This window comes from Dasypus novemcinctus, chromosome Y (genome assembly GCF_030445035.2).
Source record: "Dasypus novemcinctus isolate mDasNov1 chromosome Y, mDasNov1.1.hap2, whole genome shotgun sequence".
Taxonomy (NCBI): domain Eukaryota; kingdom Metazoa; phylum Chordata; class Mammalia; order Cingulata; family Dasypodidae; genus Dasypus; species Dasypus novemcinctus.
In genome coordinates this window covers 7,873,425-7,900,471 of record NC_092216.1, presented here as the reverse complement: position 1 = coordinate 7,900,471, position 27,047 = coordinate 7,873,425, and the positions used below count along the sequence as shown (strand labels likewise).

The window sequence follows — 27,047 nt, the reverse complement described above, 5'->3', positions numbered from 1 at the left end:
TGGGGGAGAGTATGGGCCATGATGTGGACCATTGACCATGAGGTGCAGAGGTGCCCAAAGATGTACTTGCCAAATGCAATGGATGTGTCATGATGATGGGAAGGAGTGTTGCTGGTGGGGGGAGAGGTGGGGTGGGGGTGGTGGGGTTGAATGGGACCTCATATATATATATTTTTAATGTAATATTATTACAAAGTCAATAAAAAAAAAAAAATTCCCCATGGGAAGCTGCCTGACTGGAAATGCTGGCAAAATCCAATGTTGAAGTTGATGCAGAAGTTCTTCTGATCTCTGAGACCCTCAGTTCTGACTTTTAAGACCTCCAGCTGACTCGCTGAGGAGGTTACTAAGGGCCATCTCCTTTGTTGATTGTAGATGCAATCAACTAATGGTAGACACAAATCTCATCCACCAGATGCCCTCACAGTAACAAGCAGGCCAGTGCTTACCCGAAACAACTGAATGCCATAACCCAGCTAAGTTGACACATGAATTGACCATCATAGCAGGTCAGATTCTGCCAAGAAGGGTCTCACCAAAGAGAGAGAAACATGGGGAACTTGGGTAGCATGAGGGCGCTTTAGATGGTACGGCCAAGGGGTCAGCAAACTTTTTCTGTACAAGGCAGATACTAAACATTGTAGGCCTTGAGGGTCAAAGAGTCTGTTTCACATCCACTCAACTCTGTCCTTGAAGCAAAAACAGATATAAACAATACACTGTTCCAATAAAACTTTCTTTACAAAACATAGCCAAGCACTGGATTTGACCCTCAGGCTCGGTTAGCTAACCCCAGGTACAGCAGGAAGCATATAGAAAGAAAACTCGCTTTGCATATCCTCAGAAGCCCCCACGCTAATCAGAGAAAACTGCTGCCTTGCAATGGGCTAATACTTCATTCCCCAATGGTACTCTTTGGAACAAAACACATTTTACCTTGGGAGTGGATGTAGCTGAAGTGGGCGAGCACCTGCTTCCCATGTACGAGGTCCTGGTTTTTTTTTGTTTTTTTTTTTTAATTTTTTTATTTTTTATTGACTTTGTAATAATATTACATTAAAAATATATATGTGAGGTCCCATTCAACCCCACCCCCCCACCCCCCCTCTCCCCCCCCCCCAACAACACTCGTTCCCATCATCATGACACATCCATTGGATTTGGTAAGTACATCTTTGGGCACCTCTGCACCTCATATACATTGGTTCACATCATGGCCCATACTCTCCTCTATTCCATCATGTAGGCCCTGTGAGGATTTACAATGTCCGGTGATTACCTCTGAAGCACCATCCAGGGCAGCTCCATGTCCCGAAGACGCCTCCACCTCTCATCTCTTCCTGCCTTTCCCCATACCCTTTGTCCATTATGTCCACTTTTCCCAATCCAATGCCACCTCTTCTATGTGGACACTGGATTGGTTGTGTCCATTGCACCTTTATGTCAAGAGGAGGCTCAGATTCCACCTGGATGCTGGATGCAATCCTCCCATTTTCAGTTGTAATCACTCTAGGCTCCATGGTGTGGTGGTTGTCCTTCTTCACCTCCATCTTAGCTGAGTGTGGTAAGTCCAATAAATCAGATTGTAGGTGAAGTCTGTTGAGGCTCAGGATCTGGCTATCACATTGTCAGTCCAGAGATTCAAATCCCCTAAATATATCTTAAACCCCAACATTAACTGCACCTCCAGCACATTAGCATGAAAGTCTTATGAAGGGAGATCCCATCTGAGTCCAGATTCATCACACATAAACACCATTTCCAAAGAGGGGCCATCTGCCCTGGTAGTTAACCCCATCGGCCATGACCATAACTCCCATGGGTCTCTTCAGCCCTCAAAGGAACCAATATCTGGGGGTTGTATCTGCTTTATCTGTCTCTCTGACTCTGCTCAGTTGTGCATGAGGGCAAACCTTCTGCCAGCCTCCAGACTCTTTTTTAGAAACTCGTAGCCATATAAACTCATTTCTCCTTTCCATTTCCCCCTTACTTTAGGTCAAACAGCATTTTAAAGTCATGGTATTTTATGTAGACATGGATATTCTGCTGATCCGCATTGAACCTTCCGTATAAGGTCATTTTCCAGTTGCATCATCAGTTGGTAGTTGATAGTGGTCCCTCGTTGCCAGGGAGGCTCATCCCCGGGTGTCATGTCCCGCGCTGGGGGGAAGGCATTGCATTTACATGCTGAGTTTGGCTTCGAGACTGGCCACATTTGAGTAACATGAAGGCTGACAGAAGGAAATTCCCAGGCACAAAGTCGCTCTAGGCCTTGTTATTATTTTGGGTTTATCAGCTCACAAGCATAGTCATTAGTATCAGGGGCTCACTGTTGAACCCTCACTCCCTCCCGGTCCCCACCACTGTACCTGGGAGACTGTCGCTGCTCCCCTAGGGACCACGACAGAGCACCACTGGCCAGGAACCCAGTACCCCCCCTACTGTGGTTTTTAATTGTTGCCACTATGAGTATATCCAAACATTACCATGCACCCTGGACATATGTTCTGTACAGCTCCCTGTCAGTCATATATCATCTGTCATTGGTATCCCATACCAGTATCCCTCCATTGCCATTGTTGAAACACTCTGTGATCCAGAACTCCCCGAAATTTGAAGCCCAATATAATGTCATGGTCCCTTACTAGGGAATGGCATATAGCGATGAGTTTAAAGGATAGATAAAGAACTTGGATAAAGTTAGATAAAGAACTTAGATAAAGAATGTTGACTTGAAAAAATTCCACATCCTATTTTTTTCTTTCCCCCCCCCCCCCCCCCCCCTAATTATTCAGCTTTTCTTCACAGGAGTCCTAGACCACAGCAATGTATATATATAATATACAGCACTCCCACACATCCACCAGAAAACCTTTTCCCTTCCACAGTGATACTCTTACGCCCTATTCATATCATATTTACTTAAAGTGATGTACAGAGTCTGAGACATTAGCTTTCTAACAAGGTGACATCTGTGTTTACATTATGGTGCATACTTTAGGATACACAGTTCTTTACATTTTTAGTTATCCTATGTTTTACATGATCCCCAGTACCTCCTAAAAACAAATGGGAAAAACAACACTCATTGGCGAGTGGATGTAGCTCAGTGACTTCAGCCTCTGCTTCCCATGTATAAGATCCTGGGTTCAATCCCTGGTACCGTCGGGAAAAAACAAACAAAAACCACACGCATTTAACCAAAATACTATCAAGGCAGGCCAATTTTTAAATTTTTGCTTTCCCACAGAAGTAGTTATGCATTCTAAATTTGAGTAAGGCCGGCTCTGATTTCATCGCCCTTTCTCCACATGCCAGGCTTCACAGAACTCCATTAAAGAATGTGTGATGATCTCATGGGGCAAACCGGCTTGGATTGTGAGCTACCTGGAGAATGTCATGTCCCTTTATGCCAAAGTCCTTTAAATCTAAGAGGCATTCCTCAAAGGCTGAGCGGCGCTGATTAGACTGTGGCACTGATGGACCGTGTTGGAGACGTGGCAGTCAGCTTGTTACCGAGAAGCCTTTGACCTCCCCTGCTAGCGCCCTGTAACAAGCCTCCTAGGGCCCCGACCCGGCTTTGTGAATTTGCTCTTTACTTCAATGAAAAATAAAAGGTATGCCCATCTTGATTGTCACAAAGAAACTGCTTGGAAGTCCTGAACTGAGAGTTAAAAAGCGTTTTCTCTCCCCAACTCAGTCTTCAAGAGATTAATTTAGCGGAAACCTCTGGCCTCTCTAGAGACAGAAACCTTCAGGCTCTGTTTTCGTCTTGGATACCTTTACGAACAGCAGGACTATCGTGGAAAATGCTGCACATGGCTCAACAAATGAGAAAAGGGACACTAACAAAAACAAAGGAAACATTTACTGAGAAAGAAAGAATTCTGGCTCTGGCTTTCCTGAAAACCAGTGATTTTAGTCATACTCAGGGTGTGGGTTTTCATATGAAATAGACAGACATCACTTTTTACATAAGTCTTATGCTAGTCTTGACCCAGTTTGATTTATCTAGCTGGTCCTTAATCAAGAAATGCATTTATGTAAAGAAAACCCAGGGAAAACAATGGCAAAATCTGGTTGCTTTCTGGATGTATGCATTTAGCAAATGTGCACTTTAATTCTTTGGAAACTGGGGTGGTACCTGGAAGCCCCAGTTATGAGCTTTGCAGGTTCTAGTAGGCACTCATTAAACAATCGCTGAATGGATGAAGAAATTAATGCTCAGGGAAGCTACAATGTGGTCCTGAGGCTAGAAAGGGGTATGTCAGGTCCCCATCATGGGCCTATTTGATGCATACACCCATCCCTTCTCACCCCTACCAGCGGGCTGACAATCAGTTTCTTTTCGCACATAGTTAGTTGAGATTGCTTAGAACTGATGATTCCTTCTATATTACATGTGCCACCACGATACATACACAATAATTGTATATTTTTTGCAAAGATTTCCTTGGATGCTACATAAAGCTGGTGTCCAATGAATGCAAAGTTAAAAGATTAATTAGGAATAAAAATGATCTATCCATGGACTAGCAAAGAAACAGCCTTCTTCAAAAATGTTAAGAATAGGCTTGAGTGACATTTTAGATTTGCCTTTTTAAATAAAGGTATATTTTTTCCTGAATGTAGAGTTTCAGGAGAGACTTCAAAAGAATCCCTAATGTGCAAACCTTGTCTAGGAAAGGAAGGTAGTGTGTGTAACTGGGCATTCTGGGTAGCTGGGACTCATTTCATATTACTCCAGGATGGAATTAAATTAGGGGATAGCCAGCTTGAGAGGAGCCCTTGACCTTGCCGAAACATCTGTCTTCGGTCCTGTCTGTTTAACTCGCCATTGCTTGTTGTGGGAAACCGGCTTATCTATTTGTTGCTTCCTGTTATTGTAGACGATGTTGCAACTGCTTTCTGTTATTGTAAATGTTACCTTATTGTAGATGTTGCAGTTGCTTCCTGTTATTGTAAATGCTGCAGTTGTTTCCTGCTATTGTAAAAGATGTTGCAAGTTGCTTCCTGTAGCAAACAGCTGCTCGGTGAGCTCAAATAAATGCGATATGGAAACTAGGCTTGAGGCTGTCAGTTGCAGAAGCTGTAAAGCCCCCTCTCTTGTGCCCTTCTTCCTGTCCTTTTATTTCCTCAGTTCTGCATCGCCTTCCCTTCATGCAGACCTATTGCTGAGCTGGTCTCAGCAATTGCTGCTCAACATCTGCCCCTGGAGCATGGGAGGTGACTTCTCTGATTGCTAGGATAAGAGTGAGCTTTGGCCACATGCCCAGACTTTGAAGGAACTAGCAGTGCCTCTGTGGACATCACGGTGGTCGACAGCTGCAGTCCCACAAAGGCCGCTTACCCGCTCTTCTGAGTTGTGGGTTCTTCAGCCTGCCTGTCCCTACTTCTCTGGGGACAGTTCTTGGGCCTCCCAGCTTGAGCTGCTCTTACTACTTTACAAGGTGGCCTAATGGTCCTTTGAGCCAGCCTCAGCTTCACGAGACTGGCGGCTGCGGTCTGCGCCCCTGCCCCGCAGGTGGCCTCAGCACGCGGTCACAAGAGAAAGGGCGGCTGAGCCCTAGTGTCACTGTCACGGCTACTCCCTGCCAACCCCACAGAAATCGACATTCTCCCTGTGATGTTCAGGGGTTCTATTTGAGGGCAAAATGTCTGGGCTTTATTAACCTGGTGTTTTTTTCCAGCCACGGCTTGTCCAGCGTTGCTGGAGTGCACAGAACCTGGGGAGAAACTGGACCCCAGGAAGCGTACTACATAGTTTGAGAAAATTAATCTACCTTTTCTCTCCATGGTAAAAAGCCTTTCACATTCAAAAGCACGAGGCCTGTGTCATTCTGACGAGGGTGCTGTCTCCCCCTTAGACTGAGCTTGAGGAGCCCTAATATCTAGAAGGTAAACTGTGCACCCTTGAGCTCTGCAGATCCAGTCTCTATTTCTTTTTTCAAAACTAACAACAAACATGCCTTTGCTTCTGCCAAACCCACACAGTAGCAGGGGCTTGTGGCAGGGAGACCTGGGATTGGGAAAGGAGGGGAGGCGTGACAGGATGCCACCACAAAAACCCTGCAAGAAAGGACCGTTCTTGAAATGACCCGGAAACACTTTTTAGGGGACGTTCCACCCACAAGTTGTTTCCTCTGTTCAAAAAGGAAGGGTGTCGTAGAACTCTCCTACCTCCCTGACCTCAGCCTCTTCTTCCACCTTCCAACAGAGAATGGAAAGAAAGACGCGTGCCCTGGCATGGCAGAGGCTGGCAGCGCATCCTCCCGCACGCGCCCAGGGCTGCGGAGAGGCGCCTGGAGGAAAGGCTGCACCTGGAGGCCTGAGCGCACGTGGAGCCCGACGCTGCGCAGGAATGAGCGCGCCTGGCCTGTAAGAAGACAAGGACGAAGGTAACGCCCGCAGCGGGATGCGGACGGTAGGGGCCTGGGCCAGCGCTACTGCGGAGGACAGGAGAAAGGCGGGCGCAGCTGTCCCACCCCTGTCTACCCAAGTGCATCATGAATCGGGCAGAGGGTTAACAGCCGAGATACACAGAGAACAGGAGAGGCCTGGAGAGCTGACCCACGTCCCTTTCCTTCGCTTGCTTCTGTGCCCAGTCTGGTTGCCTGTTACCTGCAGCGGGTTTACTGCATGTTTGGATGTTTTGTTACATGACATGGTATTGTCACCAACTTCATGGGTTGTCTATATCGTCTTTGCGACCGTATTAGAAGAACTCACCAAAATCTAAGTAAAGAGGAACCAAATAAATGTAACTTTCTCAAACTCGACTGATCATTTCTTTAGATTCAATTTCATCCATTAGTGCAACATCTCATTTTTTAGATTGTGTTAGCTCTCCAGCTTCTAAGCATTAGAAATTAATAAATGACTTCTCTGAATAGTGAGAGTCACTACCTTAACTGTCTCACTTAAACACAGAAATCACAAATTTTGGCAAGTCATGTGGACAGACTACTGGATTAACCATCTTGGGGCATTACCAAGCTCTTTAATATTCTGGATTTTTTCAGTCACACAGTTCAGCTTATTATTTTCCTCCCCCCACCACCCCCCATTCTCCACTGTTTTTGCTGTCTGTGTCCATTCACCATGTGATCTTTCTGTGTCTATTTCTCTTTTTGTCTTCTCTTCTCGTCTTTCTCCTCTAGGATTCACTGGGATTCAATCCTGGGGACCTGTGATGTAGAGAGATGCTGTCACCTTGACTCTCCCCTTGTCTCTCTTCTGTTGTGGCATCGTCTTGCTGTGTGACTCCCTTGTGCGGGCACTGGCTCACTTGTGTGGACACTGGCTCACTTGAGCGGGCACTGGGCTCACCACACCAGCACTTGGCTTGCCCCATGGGCACTGGCACACTCTTTCTTCTTTTCCACCTGGAGGCCCCAGGGACTGAACCCGGGTCCTCCCATATGGTAGGTGGAGGCCCTATCACCTGAGCCACATCCCCCTCCTGAGCTGATTCATTTCAGTCCATCTCTACATTAAGCTCTTCCCCTCTGTATCCTCGCCCCTTTCAGCTCTGGACGAGAAACTGTGCTCACCGCATACCAAATGTGAGCAGGCAGCCCACGATGTGCAGGGTTCAATCTAGCTGTTCGTGGATTGGTTTGCTGTTCCCAAAGGGGCATGAACTCACCCTCTCGCCCCCGGATTGCGCTTTGGAGGACAGCACCCCCAAACGAACCAGCACCTGAGGTGGTGCCATCCGCCGAGGCGAGGTGGACGAGGAGGAGGGCTGTCTGCCTCGCCATGCTCAGTGACCCCAGGGGCTTGGCGGGCATCCCTTAGGCCCTCCCGGCCCTGCAAAGGAATCCTTTCGTCGTCTTTCCAGGAAGAGCTCTTTGGGGGCTGGTGTCTTCTGTCAACGGAGCCCTCTGGGAGAAGGAGCCCTCTGTGCCTGGCCTGATGAGCAGGCAGCGTCTGTGGCAGCCCGGCGGGCAGGATGCTGTGCCAGCAGGCCCTGCTGCGCGGGGGGCCTGGACGGGCCGCCAGGAGGGGCTTCCCCACTCCCCGCCGCCTGGGACGTTCTGCAGGGAAGAGCAGACGGGAGACAGCAGGGTCCTCTTTACAGCAGAGCATCCTCACGCTCGACTCCCAAGTCGAGAGAAACTCGCACGCACGCACGCCCACGGCGAGCGAAGGCGCTGCACAGCTTAAACGACGGCAGTTCCCTCACGCTACCTGTTCAAATAACGTTCAACTTGATTAACATTTTCCAGGATCATAATGGAAATGAGAAGAAAGAGTTCTGTGTTCAAACCGTCAGGCTCTATTTACGGAGAGGGGTGAAATAAACGACTATAAAGACATGACTATAAAGTTCAGCTAAAAGGGCATAAAATATGGAGTTTTATTAAATCCCTGAATTAATGATTTGCCAAATAATTGTGAGGCCCACAATTCTCCAGCACTCTGGTGGTCTCGAGTGGAGCTTTTGGTGTGCAGGTATGCTGCCCATCGCAAAGACACATTTCAAATAGGAGCAGGGGGGATACCGCTTCTTTCCTGGGGGGTCTCACCTGGGAACACCTGAGCCATATTTCACTTTGCTCCTAAACCTCAGGCACTCTGATTGACAGAAATTCTGTTGTGTGTCCACAGTGCAAAGGGGCTGCTCTTCAGATGTGTCTAAAACTGAGCCTTAGACTGTCACCTGGAACAGGGGTCATCTTGAGTGGTTAGAAGGCTGGGGTGCAAAGGCCGCGGTGAAAGTGGGCTGTCGAATATTAAATCACATGCACCCAATGCACAGACTGCAGGTGACTTTAAAATTAAGTACAGAGGGAAGTGGATTTGGCTCAACTGATAGAGCGTCGCCTACCATATGGGAGGTCCAAGGTTCAAACCCAGGGCCTCCTGACCCGTGTGGTGAGCTGGCCCATGTGCAGTGCTGCTGCACGCAAGGAGTGCCCTGTCACACAGGGGTGTCCCCCACGTAGGGGAGCCCCACGCGCAAGGAGTACATCCTGTAAGGAGTGCCGCCCTGTGCGAAAAAAGTGCAGTCTGCCCAGGATTGGTGCCACACACATGAGAGCTGACACAGCAAGACGATGCAACAAAAAATCCTGGTGCCACTGACAAGAATGCAAGCAGACACAGAAAAACACACAGTGAATGGACACGGAGAGCAGACAACTGAGGGGGAGGGGGGAAGGGGAGAGAAATAAATAAAAAATAAATCCTTAAAAAAATTAAGTATATAGTTTTGACTTATATATAAATTTGAAGTCGGTACATTTAGGTGGGAGATTAAAATTCTACACTCTCTAGGAGTACCTAAGCTACCACAGTACACCTTTCTAACTCAATTTCAGGCTAGGTTCTAAGTATTTCTTCTTAATTCCCAAGCCCTGGGTAATCAAAATCCTTAGTAAAATGGAAAGTCTTCGTAAATTTTAGTGATAGCCATAGGTTGATACAGAAAGACAGAAATGCTTGAAAGAGTGATGGATGACATCCTCTTCAGATAGATAGATAAGGTAAAGATATAGAATACCTACAACTACATATACTAGACATTTACATAGAAAGATTTTATACAGAGATATAGAGATCCAGCTACAGATATTCTATGTATACATACATAAAAACATCATATATATGTATACATGACTATAGATGGGAGGATAGACACAAACATCTATCCATCTACCTACCTATCTCCACACCCATCTATCAATATCTATGTATCTATCATCTATCATATCTATCACCTACCTCTATCTCTTTATCATCTAGATCTATCATTTATCAATCATCTATCATATCATGTATCATCATTATATCTATCTTCTATCACATCTGTTTAGACTACCTTTATCATCATATATATTAGCTATCTATCTACCTATCTACCTATCTATATCTATCTATCTACTATTTACTATCTTCTATCTATCTTTTATCTATCTATCTATCTACTATCTATCTATCACCCCTCTGGTTATAGTTACCATATAGCTCTGCAGCATTACAAGGTCTGTTACCAGGCATTGGCTGACACACTCCTGGAGCTGGAGGGAAGATGGATGAAAAGCTGGAAAGGGCGTGAGCAGGCTGGAACCCACGAGTGGGAGCTGGAGCCCCACGGGGATGGCCCGGGACCCCTCTCTGTTCCTGTTGCCTTGCATCTTCTTGGTGAGGGTATCCAGGGCCCCTCATCACAGAGCTCAACAAACACACCCGGCCTCCAAGATAAAGAGGCTGGAGGAGGAGGCAGGGAAGGTGGAGCAGTTGCAAACCCGGCTGCTGCTTCCTATGACAAGGCGAGTCAGTAGTTCAGTGGGGACACGTGTTAGCTGAAGAGTACCTGCTGCTTGCCTTCCACCCTCCCAAGCCCCCAGGAACCCCCTCTGTGGACAGCCCTAACGAGAGACACACAGTCATGGCAAATGGGAAATGTACTTCAGCCTAGCCAAGCTGACGCACTGCAAAGCCACCGCAGCACATGGCAGAGGCCTCCGGCAATCTTTTCCCTAATTTTAGTGACAGAATCCCTACATGCCCACATCGCTTCTCATCAGAGACCTCATTTCTGAGCCTCCCTTGCAAGTGGATGTGGCTGCATGATCAAGATCTGGACAAGGAGTGGAAATGAAGTGTTACTTCTGCAGTCGCTTTAGAGGGCTGGGGAATGGGGGAACATCCCCTTTCTCTTCTCCAACCTGCCTTCTGGAATGCGTGTGTGAAATGTGGAGCTCCAGCAGCCGTCTTAGAACATGAGGCATGGTGGAACGGAGAGCTGGACGAAGCCTGGGTCCCGTGAGTCCACACTATCAAACCTGTACTGCCTGCCTCGAGACTTTGGGTGAATCAATGTGAGCCTTTGCTTTTTCAAGCTCACGACTATTTGCTTCTTCTGGTTACACATCCTGACTGATGCAGAAGTCTTGGGACTTAGTCGAGACTCCACTGGCAGGTTCCTCAAACATCCAGCTCTGTCCACATGACTCCATCAAGCTCGGAGCTGCCTGTCCTGGTTTTCATAGCTCAGGGGACCCAGGAAGCCCCCGCCCCTCTGTGAGGGGCACGAGAGCCCTGACGAGACAGCTGACGCTGACTGCGCTCTCCACTGGGCTTTGCTGAGGAGCAGGGTTCCTGAAAAGGGGTGTGGTGAGACTGCCAGAAAAAAACAGAGAACCCCAGTTAAGTCTGCATTTTGGATAAACAGAGAAAACACTTTAGTACACCACGTGGGCTTACAGCTTCCGTTAGCTACCAAAACACGGCGGCTGCTGGATGGAAAGTGAAGCAGGAAACAGGAAAGCCATAAAACAAAGCCAATGACTCGGCAAGCACGGCACTTGGGGCCATTTAACAGGAGGTCCAGCAGTCTCAGGCGTCCACGACACCTGGAGGACGACCTCTGCACTACAGGCTTGAACAGAACCCAAGGCTCACGATGGGGACTGTGAGCCCCTGACCAACACAGGAAGTCTCCAGGTTCGGTTCCATGGGCAGAGATGTGCAATGTACTTTATATGTTTGTTTGTTTGTTTTTTTTTTTCAGAGAAAATGGGTGAACATTCTTTGAAAATACTTACGCTTTCAAATGTTTCTGTTTTCTATAAAACTCACTCATGTGGGAAGCCATAGTTATTCTCCTGGGAAGATGAATTAAACTAGGATGGCCAAAGATACTATTTCTTTCCCCTTTCCCCCACTCTTGACCTTCACTGTAAATGGTCCACTAATGACCTGTAGAATCAATATGCTTTTCCAGGTACCTATATGAAAACCAGGAAAAGGAAAAGCCTTGGATTTAGCATTACATGGCTCCGTCTGTACATTGCAGGAGTATTTTCTGAGATGTAATTTTTAAAACTTGGAGAAATTTTATCTGGAAACAAGATCTAGCCTCTTCGCTCAGTGAAATGAAACCAGGATGTCTTTTGAACTGTGCCTCACAAATAGGAGGGATGCCCAAGAGAGTGCTAAATCTCATTTTATTCTATTACAAATCTATAGGTGATTAACCACCCTCACATCATTTTTCTTTCAGCAAGAACACAATCTGTTTAATGATTTTAGAGGCAGTACTAGGCTTCTCATGTTACTTAAATATTAAAACAGCAATGGATCTGAGTCAACACAGGACTTCAAAGTCATAAACAAGAGCATTTTATTTTTGCTCAAATAGCCCCTGGCAGAGCAGATCTTCTAAGAACTTCTCATTGTAGCAAATGAAATCCCCATAATTCCACGGGATTGAAATTGTTCCTTAGCCATTGCATTCTCTACTAAGGAAAATGAGTAAAACCCTGCCGCATGTAAGATGTCATTGTTTATTTTTTAGTCAGAGGTAAAACCAAAGCACCGGAAATTGTAAAAATATGCAATGCACAATGGCCAGAAATGCCATAAAAGTTTTTCCCCTGAAGTCTCCTTAGTACCTAATGGGTTCTTTCAAAGTTGATGGCTTCTTGGCTGTGGTGGTTATAACATAATCAATCAATATCATCCTTCATACATCACCAAAAAACAAAACAAATATGAAAACAAAGAATGGGGAACACCATAAAAGTCATTTTTGATGACCTCCAAGAGCTTATGCCAAAACCAACATTGATGGTATGCTGAATTCTCTACCTGAAACATTGTCTGGCAGAATCTCCCATGCTAGTGATCATAAAATGAGTAGAAACACCTACTTTTCAAGATTCTTAAATGTCAGAAATGCCTTTGACTGAGTGTGACTATACCATATTATTAGATAGGAGCTGATTTATATTACAGACATTTGGGGACTTTTGGTGCTAAAATTATACTCTCTGAACCAAATTCTCCCAGGGTACTGATAAATTTGTCCATGTGAAGAAGCTGCATTCTTTATCATTTTACACTAAATCCTTTAGTTCACCTTTGACCGATAAGGGCAATTATCTATGGGCTGCTAACTTTGATAAATTCTTACAGTTTTAAAAAAAGTACATTCTGAAAGAATCACTTATGCCTAAGGATATGGTATATCTTGAAAGAAGGATGAAGAGAAGAGAGGAAATCTTTTTTCCAAATTGACTCAGTTCCTGTGTTCAGATACTGTGTTTTGCTCACCCAAGGGACAATCTACTTGAATGCTTTCTTGCAATAATCCTATCTGAAAAATGAATTTCATGAATTTGGATAGCAATAACTTTGGTAACTAAAAGCTGGGTAGTGAAGGAGTCTAGATAATCTGTTTAGCATATATATATATATTTATCACATATATATGCTATAGGCATCTATTTGTTATAGGTATTGCACTGCTTCAAAGGTCTTTCCATTAGATTTAGTGTGTGCGTATAGATCAGGTCAGATATCAGAATGGAATGCTAACGTACATGTGCGAAAGTGATGACATCAGAACTCTCTTTTCAATGAATTGTTCAACTCTGATTATCTGTACTGAGTCCAACCAGCTTTCTTTTAATTCAGTAGTTTAAAAATGGAAAAGTAACAACAGTGAAATGGAAAGATTTAAATTTTGTTAGATAAACGTTCTAGTTAACCCAAAAAAGTGATTCAAATTGAGTGTAAGGATTGAAACCATAGTGCAGAGGAAGGAAAATATAAAAATGTAAGGAAAAAGAGGTAAAAACAAACCTGAAAGAAATCACCAAGGATAAAGGAAATAGAGTGTTGTAGTCCACTGGGATCTTTGTGTGTTTACTAGGCAGGCAACATCGACCAGGACATTTGCTTTTGTGGAAATCCAGTAGAAGAGCTGACTAGTATGGAAATAAAAGCAGTAAAGAATTGGCGCTCTGAATTTTGAGAAAATAGGCCACATTACTGGAATTTGCACAGATGGAGATGATGCTGATTGCACGTTTTGCTTTTACAGGATGGGTCCTAACCTTTTTCATTTAGAGCTCACGAATCAAAACAAAGGCCTGAGTCATTCAAATTAGAGGATGCAGGTGGTTACATTTCTTTTCGTTTTTATTAGGGAGTGTATTAAATAGGGAAAAGAGAACCTCCTAGGTTAGGAAGGAAAAGAAATTAAATATGAGCCTCCTCAACCCTCAAGGAGTGAGTCTTAATGTATGGGGTTGGGGTAGAACTGCTGTTGCCTGAGAAAAAACTGGGACTCAGACAGAGCTAGGCAAAATTCTCTTTTCATGAAGGACTAAGAAAGAAGTCACCGTGAGTGAGAAAGAGGCTTCCCTAAATCACAAATTCTCAGCTGCAGGAGGGTTGAGAGAGATGATGTGACCACGAGGTGAAGCATTCTTGTCACAAAAAATTTGCTTCGGTGCAACCATGACTGGGAGGGTAGAAAAGGAAGGGAGGTAAGAAAAACATGGAAGAGCTGTTTTCTGAAATTCAGTGAACCCAGAAGTCTCATGCAGTACCCAGGGAGGGTCAGTTTTGCCCCACAATGGACAATCGAAACTCAAGTGAGGCATTTAGGACGTGAGCAGTTTGGGACACCAATGGAGACGACTCTGTGACAGGCCCCCAAAGGGTCTGGGTTTCATAGAAATTATCAACAAGCTGTCCACCTACAAGCAAAGCTGCTGAACTCACAGTGAATGAGATGACCTTTCGTAGTAGGAAACTCCTCCAGCTCGGAGGGGAGGGGGGGCTCTCTGTAGGCTGGGGCTGCAGGACGAGGAGTCTGCAGAGATTTAAGTCAACTGGTGTCAGAGCAGGCTCTACTCTTGATTGACTGGCTGAGCTTCCGGACTGGTTGAGTCCAGATGGTGCACTTGAGTGGCTCACAGTTTCCCCAGGAGGCGTCTCACCTGCTGGTGCTGACCAGTTTGCAGAGAAGTAGTTGCCCTACAACCATCGCCCTCTTCAGGGTCTTGACCTCTTGCTCTCTTGCAATTACACCCCCGGGGCGCAATGTTTCCCAGGTTCTCATTTCCACTAACCCAAGGATTTGTCAAAGATCATCAGTTATGAAGGGGAGGGGACCTGAAATGGAAAAGAGGCAAAGAGGAGAGATACAAAGAGACCGAGAGGGAGGGATAAGATTGGGAAGGGGTTTTGAAGTGGGAGAAGTAGTGCATGTGCTCATTTTGAGAACAAAAAGAGATTGAGCTCACCATCAAAGGCAAGGACTGAGGAAAAAGTGATAGGCGCAGGGAAGCCGCACGCAGTTGCTCAGCTCATCCATTTTACCAGCTACCTTTTGTGCATGTGCATGCACAAGATGCACAGCCCAAGCCCCAGAACTCTGCAGAATCTCCTTGGGCTCCCCAGTGAGATGAAGCCTAGAACGCACAAACAAACATACTTCAAAAGGCCATGACATCAGGAAACATTTAAAGAAGGGAGAACGCGCTGCGAGCCCACATGCTCTCTCCTCTGCTGGCTCCTGCACCTTTGCCCCAAGGCTGGCTCTCGCGGTCGGAACCCACTTTACGTGCCTGGACAGGCTGAGGGATTAGCAGCCCCAGAGCTCTCAACCAGTGACTCATCCCAGGAGAGTCTGCGTGACTGCTCCATCTGCCCGGCAGCATCAGGGGCTGGGACTTGGACTATCTGGGGGGGGGACACAATTTAATCCACAGCACAGGATTTGCTTCTGGGGGAATTCAAAGTCAGACAGCAAATCTCCCTAAACAAACCACCTTCAAAAGCTCACCACGTGGTGGACACTCAGCAAATATTTGTTGAAGAAATGGGTTTTAAAATGGCCCATGCAAAGCACAATGGCATGGAGGGGACGGGGCTTTGGGTTCTGCAATGTGCTGGGCTGGCCTGGGACGCAGGGGCATTTGGGAGAGAGCAACCCGGGGGGGCCACGGACAGGAGCATGCCAGGAGTCTGGCAGTTGTTCTGGAAGAAGGGCTGTGCAGGTCAAGTGTTTCCAGCCAGCGTTTGGTCTGGACATATTCAGCACAGAGAACGACTGTGGAGCATACACAGTAAAGACATCGTGTCACCTTTACTTCTATGAGATGTAAATTTCCAAAGACGAACATTTGTAATTTCCTACCTTTTAATGAGGGCATAATGAATATCATCATGGCTTAACTGACAAGGAGAATCCACTGCTGCTTTCCTACTTAAATAATTCCATAACTTGTTACTACAGCCATTTGAAATCCATCTGGCATATCTAACTCTTACTTTTGTAACATAAATATCTCCATCTCTTTTAATGTACATGAAAACTGTTGAATATTTCGAGTGATGGAAAAAAGGGTTTGTGGCAAAGAACAATAGAAATGTGTTTCAAATGTTGGCAAAATACAAGAGTATTTCCTAACTAACTGAAGGGGAAAGCATTTGGCTAATCCAATATATTCTGATTTTTATTTAAGACTTACTTTTGTATTCTGCTTGGCTCTGCCACTGCCTATTGAAGCCAAGAACAATTAGAACAAAAAGACAGCTTGAAATATTTGAACTTTATTCACAAAGTTAAAACTGAGTGAATGTTACAAATAGAATTAGAAGCCAAGATATGAGTAAGAACTAAACTATATACCATAAAATGATTCCCTTGAAATTTCTTATTGTAACTACAACAGTAAAATTCCAAATTTCATGAAGCCAAATGCAATACTAAACACTTGACTAAAAGGCACTGTATTAAATACACCATAATTTTTATTTGTGTACTGTTGAGATCCACAATGTCGGCATGGACGAGGAAGGACATTCCAATGTAAGTTTACTTGAATAGCACTTAGATGGACAATCTGCCGAGTTCTGCTTTTCCTCTTTAAGCATGAATGGAAGATTTTCCCCACCTGGTAATGGCATGGAGTAGCATGGAGCCATCTTGGTGCTACTCAAAATAGTTGCCTGGACAACCAAAGAAGGGAGAGGGAAGATTATCATCTGATATATGGGCAGCAGAGTTACAGCTTCTAAATGAGCTGCTCTTTTTATCCCCAGCATGACTTGATAACAACTCAAGACATTCAATCATTTATAAGGTGTATATCTAAGGTAAAGGAATAGAGACTGTTTTTGGCAAATACGCTGAGTCTTATACATTAAATTCGGTTGCATCCCACCAAACAGTCCTCTTCAAGGCTTTATGAATTTAATAATGCTGCCCTTCCTCCAATCATTTTTAGATTCTTTCCTCTTTTACTTTGTCCTTTATCTGAGCTACATCCTTTAGAATATCAACAGTTGCATACTTGACTTTATGACACAGTCAACAATCATTCTGGGGGAAGCAGACATGGCTCAACTGATAGAGCACCCGCCTACCATATGGAGGGTCCAGGGTTCGATCCCCAGGGCCTCCTGACCCTGTGGTGGGCTGGGCCATGCACAGTGCTGCTGCATGCAAGGAGTGCTGTCCCACACAGGGGTGTCCCAGCATAGGGGAGTCCCACGTGCAAGGTGTGCACCCTGCAAGGAGAGCTGCCCCACATGAAGAAAGTGCAGCCCACCCAGGAGTGAGGCCGCACACACAGAGCTGATGCAGCAAGATGATGCAACAAAAAAGAGATGCAGTTTCCCAGTGTCGCCTGACAATGCAAGCGGATGCAGAAGAACACACAGCAAATGGACACAGAGAGCAGACGAGGGGGGGTGGAGGGAAGGGGAGAAAAATAAATAAAATAAATCTTTAAAAAACAAAAGAACAAAACAAAACATAAAAATCATCCTGGGCAAAGGAAGGCTGGTAAAATGGTGGACTAATGTGACAGATGATTGAAATTTCAATATTAAAAAAGACCATGAAATATTTTCTTAAAATAGCACTTGAGAGAAGTCACAAGAGTTTCCAAAACTATGGTTTGAGTAACTTTTGTAATTCACATGTGACAATGGTGAAGGACTAATCATATTTGCATATATGATGTCTAGCTTTTAAAATTCTGCTTATTAAAAGTACACAACAAGGGAAGCAGAGGTGGTTCAAGTGATAAGGCCCCTGCCTACCATATGGGACGACCCAGGTTCGATCCCTGGGACCTCCTGATGAAAAAGAAGAGAAAGTGTGCCTGCATGGCAAGCCATTGCCCACGTGGTGAGCCAGTGCCCGCACAAGTGAGTCATGCAGCAAGATGATGGCACAACAAGAGAGACAAAAGGGAGAGTCAAAGCAAAGTGCCGCAGAGACCGGGAACTGAGGTGGGGCAATTGACAGGGAACCTCTCTCCACATCGGAGGTCCCCAGGATTAAATCCCAGTGAATTCTAGAGGAGAAAGATGAGAAGACAAGACAAAAAAGAGAAACAGATATAGAAGTGTTATAGACTAGCGATATCGACCAGACTCAGACTCTGAATAAAGTTCCAATTGAGAGCTTTATTAGCCGCGCAGCGACTGCCTCTCCTACGCAGAGGGGAGAGCAGCCCTGAGTCGTGGGGGGAGTTTGATTATACAGGCTTTTAGGTTCAGGCGGGGCAATAGCTCAGCAAGCAAGCATGTACAGAAGCAGATGTTTGCGGTTAATCAAGCGCTGGGAATTCTATCAGGGGAGATAAGTGGTTGGGGAGTTTTTGTTATTTATAAGGGTCTGAGTTAAGTTGGTCTAGGGGCTGACTGACACTTTCTACAGGAGGCGGCCTTGAGATAAGGTTTTACAGTCGAGCAAGCTTGTTACAGAAGCGAGATATAGGTGGTTAGGGGGCTGTGGAATTTTCCCTCTCGGGTGGGGGTGGTCACAGGCTCCTACTTCTCCACAGAAGATCACACAGCGAATGGACACAGATAGCAAAAAAATCAGCAGGGTGGGGGTGGGAATGGGGGGAAAAGTACACAATAAAAAGAAAAGGAAAAGAAAGACTTTTTTTGAACATTCCTAAAAATATCTATTGAAATGAATCAACAGTGTTTGATAACCACTTGTCTAAGGACTGACACTGTTAAGCAAGAAACCGATACAAATCCATGAAAAGGTTATTCTGAAAACATGATTTCACACAACGAAAAACTTATTTAATACAGACCAATAACTGTCTCATTAAATGGCACTGGGATGCATTTGCTATTTTATTTGGGAAATAGAGGGAATCTTATATATTTTCTGAAGACTTCGAAAGGATTTTTTATCTTAAAATGAAAACTGTCAGTTAATCTGTAAAATGAGTGACTTCTCTACTTCATTTTAGTGTCATTACGCACTTCAATTCCTAAATCATCTTTGTTCTCCCCACAGTTTTCTTTAGTTCTTACCTCTTTTCATAGCTCACTCTTCCAAGCATCCTTTCTCCTCTTTTTATGCTACTTTTACACAAGAACAGCTAAGAAGGATCAGCCCCGTGCTTCTCCTCCCACATGCCTGGGGAGAGAGTTGTCTCTTGCAAAGTCTAAACACCTCAGTACTCCTCATGTGTTTGGCAAGTGGAAGCTGAAACCCCAAGGCTGGTCCATTACACGGGTCTCCTCTTGGCAGCTAAGGACTGTTAACACATCATTCCAATAGCTACCTGGGGATGCCAGCTTCCCTGGGTGAGGTGCCTCTCAGGCACTCTGCCCAGGAAAGTTGTGAGAGCAGAACATGAAAAGGCTCATTTCATGCCTTTACCAGTTGTCCCCAAGTCAGTTCCACACTTACACAAGTGAGTGAATTAACCCATGCCATCCCTATACTAAAGGAAGTCTTCGTAAATGCCTCTTTGTGGAATTATATAGTGACTCTCAAAACATTCCGTTGAGGAAATTTTTGACATATAGACACACCTTATGTGATCACCTTTGGAATAGTTTATCTAAAAATAGTGTCTTGCACTTCTTTCTATTTCCAGAACCTAACACAATTGCTGGTCCACTGCTGTAATCATATGTGCTTCTGACTGAGAAGGATGGATAGATGGATAGATGGATGGATGGATGGATGGATGGATGGATGGATGGATGGATGGATGGATGGATACATGAAAGAATGAATGAATGAAGTCCTGGTGGATGTAGTTGCAGTTCTGGCTGTGCCTCTGGGTAGGAAATTCCTCTAGTGTGCCATTTTCCTCTTCTGTGATGGGACTGGTCATGAAAAATTGAGATTTTATGTTTTATTTTCAAGATAACTTTTTTAGAATCATCCAATTTTATTGAAAATAACATTTGTACAAAAATTGCTTAGTTAGAATTTATCTATATCTCTATGTTTAATGTTGTAATTGTAAAGCACCATAGTTGCCTGGAAGAATCAAATGAGAAAATAAAGCAGTTTCACTGAAATATAACAACAGTGTATACATGCATTGATATTTTAGGAATCAGTAATAGTTACTGGCATCTTGCTCTTCCATAGACCATTCCTGCAATCCCAAAGACCATCAAATAACAGCCAGAACACTCTCCTGAGAGTTGCTGAGCCACTCAAAGGTGGCAGAATCAGACATAAATGATAAATGTTTTACACTGATTTTTGTTCTAAATGACTATAGGAAGGGATTCCAGGTGGTTTTATATCTTTGAGCCCAAATCATGGCATCTGTTTGGAAAGGAACAGGGGAAAAAGTTGCTGAAGCTAATAGTTTAGGTAAGGCGCTTGGTTGCCTGGGGAAAGTTGTGAATAATTAATTGGTGTGCTACAGGAGGCCGGAAAGCAAGAGATTGCCATTCTGTAATGGTGCACTATGAGTCAGCCCAAACCCACGGACTCTGACAATCTGGAAAACGTCTAAATGTGGATCTACTTCTAATCAGATTGTTTTCCCTCAAATTGAGGTGCCTGTGTTTGTGCATTTTTAAAAGTTCTTGTAGGTAGCAGCAAACATAAGAATATTTTGGAAAAAAGGTCCAGTCCATACTATGGGTAAAACACTGCCCCAACGCACACAGTGTCTTGAAGATTAAGCAGAAAACAACAAAATAATAAAAATCCTTTCAGAATACCAAAAGAAGTCATGAAGTACATTATATGGCACAATATATTTCTATGCATAATATATTACTGCGACTGGTACAGAACAGTAAGTTGCATGAAAATATCCTACTGTGAGACTTTAAAAAATCTAGATTGGACAATTGCTTTTGATATTTCCTGACAAAGGTCAACTGAACACAAAGTGGAGATAATGACAGCTGAAACAAAATCAACTTCTGCTGTATTTTTTAAAAAGTGAAAGAAAATACCCCTCTGAGGCATATTGACTGCATAATATTTACACATTCCAAAATAACTAAATTAAATAAATACAGCTAGTGTCAATACAAGAAATATTTCTACAACCTAAATCGATTAGCAATTAGGCTTGGGCCTTGTCCTAGCAGTCAGTGACCCAAAATAAGTTTCAGATTTTACCGTACTTTCCCCATCTTGAATCTGGGGCAAATGGTGAATGTCATGGAAGAGAAAATAAACAATGAAATAGAGAAGGCTGAATTCAGTCAGAACCAATTTGGATCTTGAAAGCATGGTAAGTAACCAATTAAGACCAACAGTTTTTGAAAGGCCTCAGAAAACATGGAAAGAACTTTGAAATGTAAAATTATCTCAGGACAATACTGTTTATATAGGACAGGGTTTCTCGACTTCCACACTATTGACTTTTGGGACCGGCTAGTTCTTTGCTGCAGGGACTGTCTTGCACACTGTAGGATGTTTGGCAGTATCCTTGGACTCTACTCACAGATGCCACTGGAACCCGTCCCTCATCCTCTAAGCTGTGACAACTAAAATTGTCTCCAGGCACTGCTCAACGCCCCCTGGCAGACCCCTGACAGGTTTTCTAGTGATGGTTAAAATATCTTTCAAGTCATTAGAAAAAAATTAAAAAGTGAGTTTATACACTAGTGTTCATCCGTGGACATGACTGTATTTGTTTTCAATCTTTGTTGAACACAGAGAGAGCGTTTTAACGCATAATAAATCTGTATACCTCCTACAAGCCCCTTAGCCTACTTGTGATGGAAAGAAAAGATGCTGTCGGACACTATGAGGGGCAAATGCCCAGGACTTTGCATCTGAGGAGACAGACGGGGGAAGGAGGGGAAAGAGAGAGAGAGAAAGAGAGAGAGAGAAATGAAATGGAAGCTGTTCGATTTGCCAGATGCATTTTTTCTTTTTTTTAAAGTTTTATGGAAGTGCATCATTCATACAGGAACATAAGCATAAAATGTACAGTAAAAGTTCTAAACTTATAAAATAAGCATGCAAAACATCATCCGGGGACCCATCCCCTCCACCAACACCTTGCATTGCTGTGTAACATTTGTACAAACTATGCAAGAGCAGCCAGATACGTTTTTTGTACAGGGGAAAAGAGAAGGGTGTGAAACAAAGGAATGACAGCACAGGTTAACCAGCTAGCAGAAACTACATCCCTTCCTTATTATATTAATACTTCAATGATTAATCTGAAGTCAGGTGAAATGGTATCCTCCACATAGTCACCTAGAAAAGCAATTTTTTACACCTTTCACAGTCCTGTCTCTTTGTTCTCTGTTCCCTCAAAATCTCCTAGAGGACACTTAAGCTCCTGATTTTAAGTCACCTGGTAGACCTCCTGGGCCTCCCTGCCTTGACATTCCACCTGGTTTCTACTGAAATAGCATCTCTGGTCAAATCACTAGCAATTTTGCTACCTTGGAACCTGAAACCACCTTCCTTTCTCTAGTAGCTCCCTATTGGTTCTATAATTCACGGCTTATGACCCTTAATGCACATGGCACACATAAATGTCCATCTGACCCTGAAATGCCTCACTTGCTATGACATAGAGAACAGCAGTGTTCTAAAGGTAATATTCTGGAAACTATTAATGTGATTTCCATACTTGCCTTTCAGAGAGTGTGTCCTTCTCCCTAGTTATACTGGAACATTCTGAGGCCTCCATGGGCCCAAGGGAGTAGGCGGAAGTTGCCCTCTTACTGCAAGACACAAAGACAAATGATGAGTCCGTGTTGAAATGTTGACCAGCAAAAGGGATTTGTTTTTCTTACTAGACATGCTTTGTTGAGAGCAACTTTTTAAATAAAAACTTTGACTTCCCATGTGACATATTGTAGTACAACCCTGGAGCTGTCTCTCGATAGATGATAGAGCAATTAGATAGATAGATAGATAGATAGACAGACAGACAGATAGATAGATACAGAGAGACAGACAGGTAGATAGATGAGATATAGGTAGTTAGGTAAATAGATAGCTAAGAAAGTTAGCTAGCTAGCTAGATAAATTATAAATATAGATAGATGGAGAGATGCACAGACAGTCAGACAAAATAGATTTTAATTTTATGCCAAGAATAGACAGAACTCAGGGTACATTGCAGAGCAGTAGTTTTTGACCCTGGTTGTACATAAGAATCACTTTGTGAAGTTTAAATATTCTAATGTGCAGGACATAATCCAACCCAGTAATATCACAATCCATGGCTGTAGGACCCAAGCACCAGCATTTTTAAAAAAACTCCCCAGACGATTCCAGTGTGTCATCAAGTTTGAGAACCACTCATGTTGGTAAAGAAACAACCCATACCTTCCAGTACAGACCCATGTGGGCAGGAGAAGTGGATGAGAGTGAAATTGGCAATAAGAGCAGATATCTCCATCTCCCTCACTGTAATGGCGTGGAGGTGAGGGTAGACAGATTGAGAGCACTGTGAGGAGAGACCATGGTGCGGTCTTCACCCTTGGACGATGGGAGGGCAGCCTTGCACAGGTGCCCTACAGCAACAAGCATATGCATCTGTCTGACTTAGTAGAAGATTCTGCAATCAGGCCCTAGCTCCATAGGGGTGGACTAGAGGACAGATGTGCAGGCTGGCAGACTTCCAGGGGCTTGTGGCAGGCTGAGTAGCCCCTCTAGCAACAGGCAGCTGGGCAGAATGCTGGAAATAAAAGTGAGTTCCTGCCAGAACTCAGAGGACTGGTCAAGGGCAGCTGAGCTCTGCTAAGTCCACAGGGAAGACCAGGAGTCTTGAACAAGCTGGAGGAGACAAGATCATGGATGACGTCAACCAGGAAACTGCATACCAAATGGAGAAGACTCTTCATGGTGGGATCCAGACAAACCCCATTCAGTGGCCATGAGCCACACATGTCCAAAGAGTTGCAAGAGCCTGGGACCCTCATCCAACTCGATGACCCCACATACATTCAGCCGCCATCTTGGAAGAAGATGATGGAGAGTAGAACTCTCAGAAGCTGAGCTTCTACCCCAAATGGACTGAGACTTCCAGAGCAATTGCTCAGCAGGTCTGATAGGGCATTCAACTTTTACTAGACTCAGTATTTAAAATGAATGGAAATTGTTTAAATAGGAAGAGACCGAGAAATTTTTAACTGGAATTTTGTTTCCTGGCTATTGTGTGGAAAGATCAGATTTCCCACAGAGAACTAAAAAGCCATATATTTTAAAATAAGTTTATATGGGAAGAGGACTTGGCCCAATGGATAGGGCGTCCGCCTACCACATGGGAGGTCCACGGTTCAAACCCCGGGCCTCCTTGACCTGTGTGCAGCTGGCCCATGCTCAGGGCTGATGCACGCAAGGATTTCCCTGCCACGCAGGGGTGTCCCCTGCATAGGGAAGCTGCACGTGCAAAGAGTGCGCCCCATAAGGAGAGCTACCCAGAGCAAAAGAAAGTGCAGCCTGCCCAAGTATGGCGCTGCACACATGGAGAGCTGACACAGCAAGACGAAGCAACAAAAAGAAACACAGATTCTCAATGCCACTTATAAGGATAGAAGCGGTCACAGAAGAACACACGGCGAATGGACACAGAGAAGAGATAACCGGGGGGAAGGGGGAAGGGGAGAGAAATAAAAAATAAATCTTTAAAAAATAAAACAAAATAAAATAAGTTTATGAAAAGACCACAACTTATGTTGATGAGAAAGTTCAGAAAGGAGGAGACTGAGGTTTTCTTGGTCCACAAATGTCAAGTCCTCAGCTACAAAGTGAGTTAGGGGGATAGATAAATAAATTGCAGTCGAGACTCTTTATTTGTAGATTATATATTTGCAAAGATTTATTTTTAATGCCCAAATCAAGTTCATATTTGACTTTTATAGTCATTTGCAGATATTCACAGAGCAGCAAAAAATTTGAGTCACTGGTGGCACACAGTCCTAGCCGAAGTTGAACAAGGTATCACACTGCCTTCCTGTTCCAGCTCTAAGCAAGCACCCCTTTGATGGTATATTTAGTGCAAAAGTTTTCATTTTTGTGCTTTTTGTGGGTGATTTCATTGTTTAAAATGGCTGCTGTGGTAGTCTGGAGCTATGTACCCCAGAAAAACATGTTCTTAAACTTAGTCCATCCCTGCGGGTATGAAGGTAAGGAGGACCTTTTATGAAGTTCCTTCAGTTAAGGTGTGGCCCACCTTCATCAGGATGGGTCTTAGCCCTACCACTGGAGTCCTTTATAAGTAGAATGAAATTCAGAGAGAGGAAGAAGTCAGAGGCTGAACATCAATGGAACCCAGAAAAGAAGGGAGAGGCCGGAGGAGGCCGCCATGTGCATTGTCATGCAACAGAAGAGCCCGGGACCAAGGATCCCAGGCAGCCAGTCCCAGAATGCCAGTCTTTGGGAAGAAAGTATTGCCTTGATTTGGCCCTCTCCTAGCCTCAAAGCCATGAGCCAATAAATGCCCACTGTTTAATCCAACCCATTGCCTGGCCTTTGTTTTAGCAATGAGGAAATGAGAAGAGTCCCCAAGCACAGTGCTGAAGTGCTGCCTGGTGTTCCTAAGCACAAGAAGGCTGTGATGTGAACGCTACAGAGAAAACATGTGCATTGGATCAGATTCATTCAGCCATGAGTTATGGCACTGTTGGCCGTGAGTTCAACATTTATGAGTACTATATATATAAACGAGGTGTCTTTAAACAGAAACACATAAATAGGATCATGTACTGATCGACTGATGAAAACATTGTGACCACAGACTCACAGATACTTAATCCTGTATTTCCGGTAGGAGTAATGGCTCAGTATTTGCTAATTCAGCATCCACGGTGACTTTCTAGGACATCACAATTGCAAATAAGAGTTGGCCACAGTTAATTTTTTTCTTTTACACATCTGAAAGTAATGTGAGTGAATGTTCAACTCTGCTGCCATACTATTTCCATGGTACTTACAAGCAATTTTATTCTAAAGTCAATGATTATTGAAAGGAAATTTTGATCACAGTTGTAGCAGCTTCATGGGATTCTGTGTGCTTGAGACAATGCTCCAGCTACTGAAAAACATGTACAATTTAAGCATGCAAGTTAGCAAAATAGTAGCACTCACTAAGTTCATATTTGACTCAACATCTTAGCTATGAACAAAGCCTTAGGTCAGCCTAGCTGGGGTGAGCATGTGACTTCAGAGAATGTTTGCATTCCTGTGGCCACAGGAGTCCTGTAATTTAATGGTCTGAGGGCACAAAGGCAGGAGCAGTTGGAATATGGGGTGATGAGAACTGGTGTGGGACTTCTTCCTGGAGAGGGACTTTCTGAGGTGCTCTGGCTGTGGATCACCATGCCATGAGGAAGTTCTGAAAGCAGCACCATAGTGCTGTAGGAGACACCAGGGGGCTCGTGAAACTGTTCCTCACCCACAGTAATGAAAGGGTCATGGAATTCAAAGAGATTCACAGCATTACTCCTTCAAGGCATACAGTTTTATACTGCAGAAAAGACAAAGAACAACTAAAAAGGGAGAGCAAAAATCTAAAAATGAGTGAATTCATGGAAGAATTGGATGAATATATTGTTGGGACCAGTGGGAAATAAGCATCATAGTAAATAATGACAAATAATGATAGTTTAACCCATTAAATAAACTAGGAATCTATGAGTCCATGGTGATAGAAATAAATAGGGAGAGGAAAATGCTCTTCCTTATAGTATAGTGCCAACCAATGAATGTAGAAAGAATTTTGGAATCACAACATCACTTAGCAACCATCATTGTAATAATTATTTCATTCAAGAAATATCAATGGATATTGATGAGGAATGAAATATTCAGATGGTCTTGAAGTGCCTCTACCCAAAATACTTACTGATTACAGTGGATAAGCCTGAAAGATTATTTTTTAATCAAATGATCAATAGTAAAATCTTGAGTCGAGATACAGGTAGGATGAAAGAAAAAAACCACAGAAGGACAATTGTCATCTTCCAGCAAAAGATGCACAACACAAATCTAATCATGAGGAAACATGAGACAAATCCAACCAAAG

At 44.0% G+C, this 27,047-nt stretch overlaps 1 long non-coding RNA gene across 2 annotated transcripts in view; it reads right to left on the bottom strand.

The window, feature by feature from the left end:
• The window catches only part of LOC139438385 (uncharacterized), a 141,953-nt gene that overhangs the window by 18,430 nt on the left and 96,476 nt on the right, over positions 1–27,047 (bottom strand). For both annotated transcript variants that reach the window (XR_011648052.1, XR_011648053.1), the window contains one exon: positions 22,648–22,737. This is a non-coding gene — a long non-coding RNA (uncharacterized lncRNA). The remainder of the gene's footprint in view (positions 1–22,647; positions 22,738–27,047) is intronic.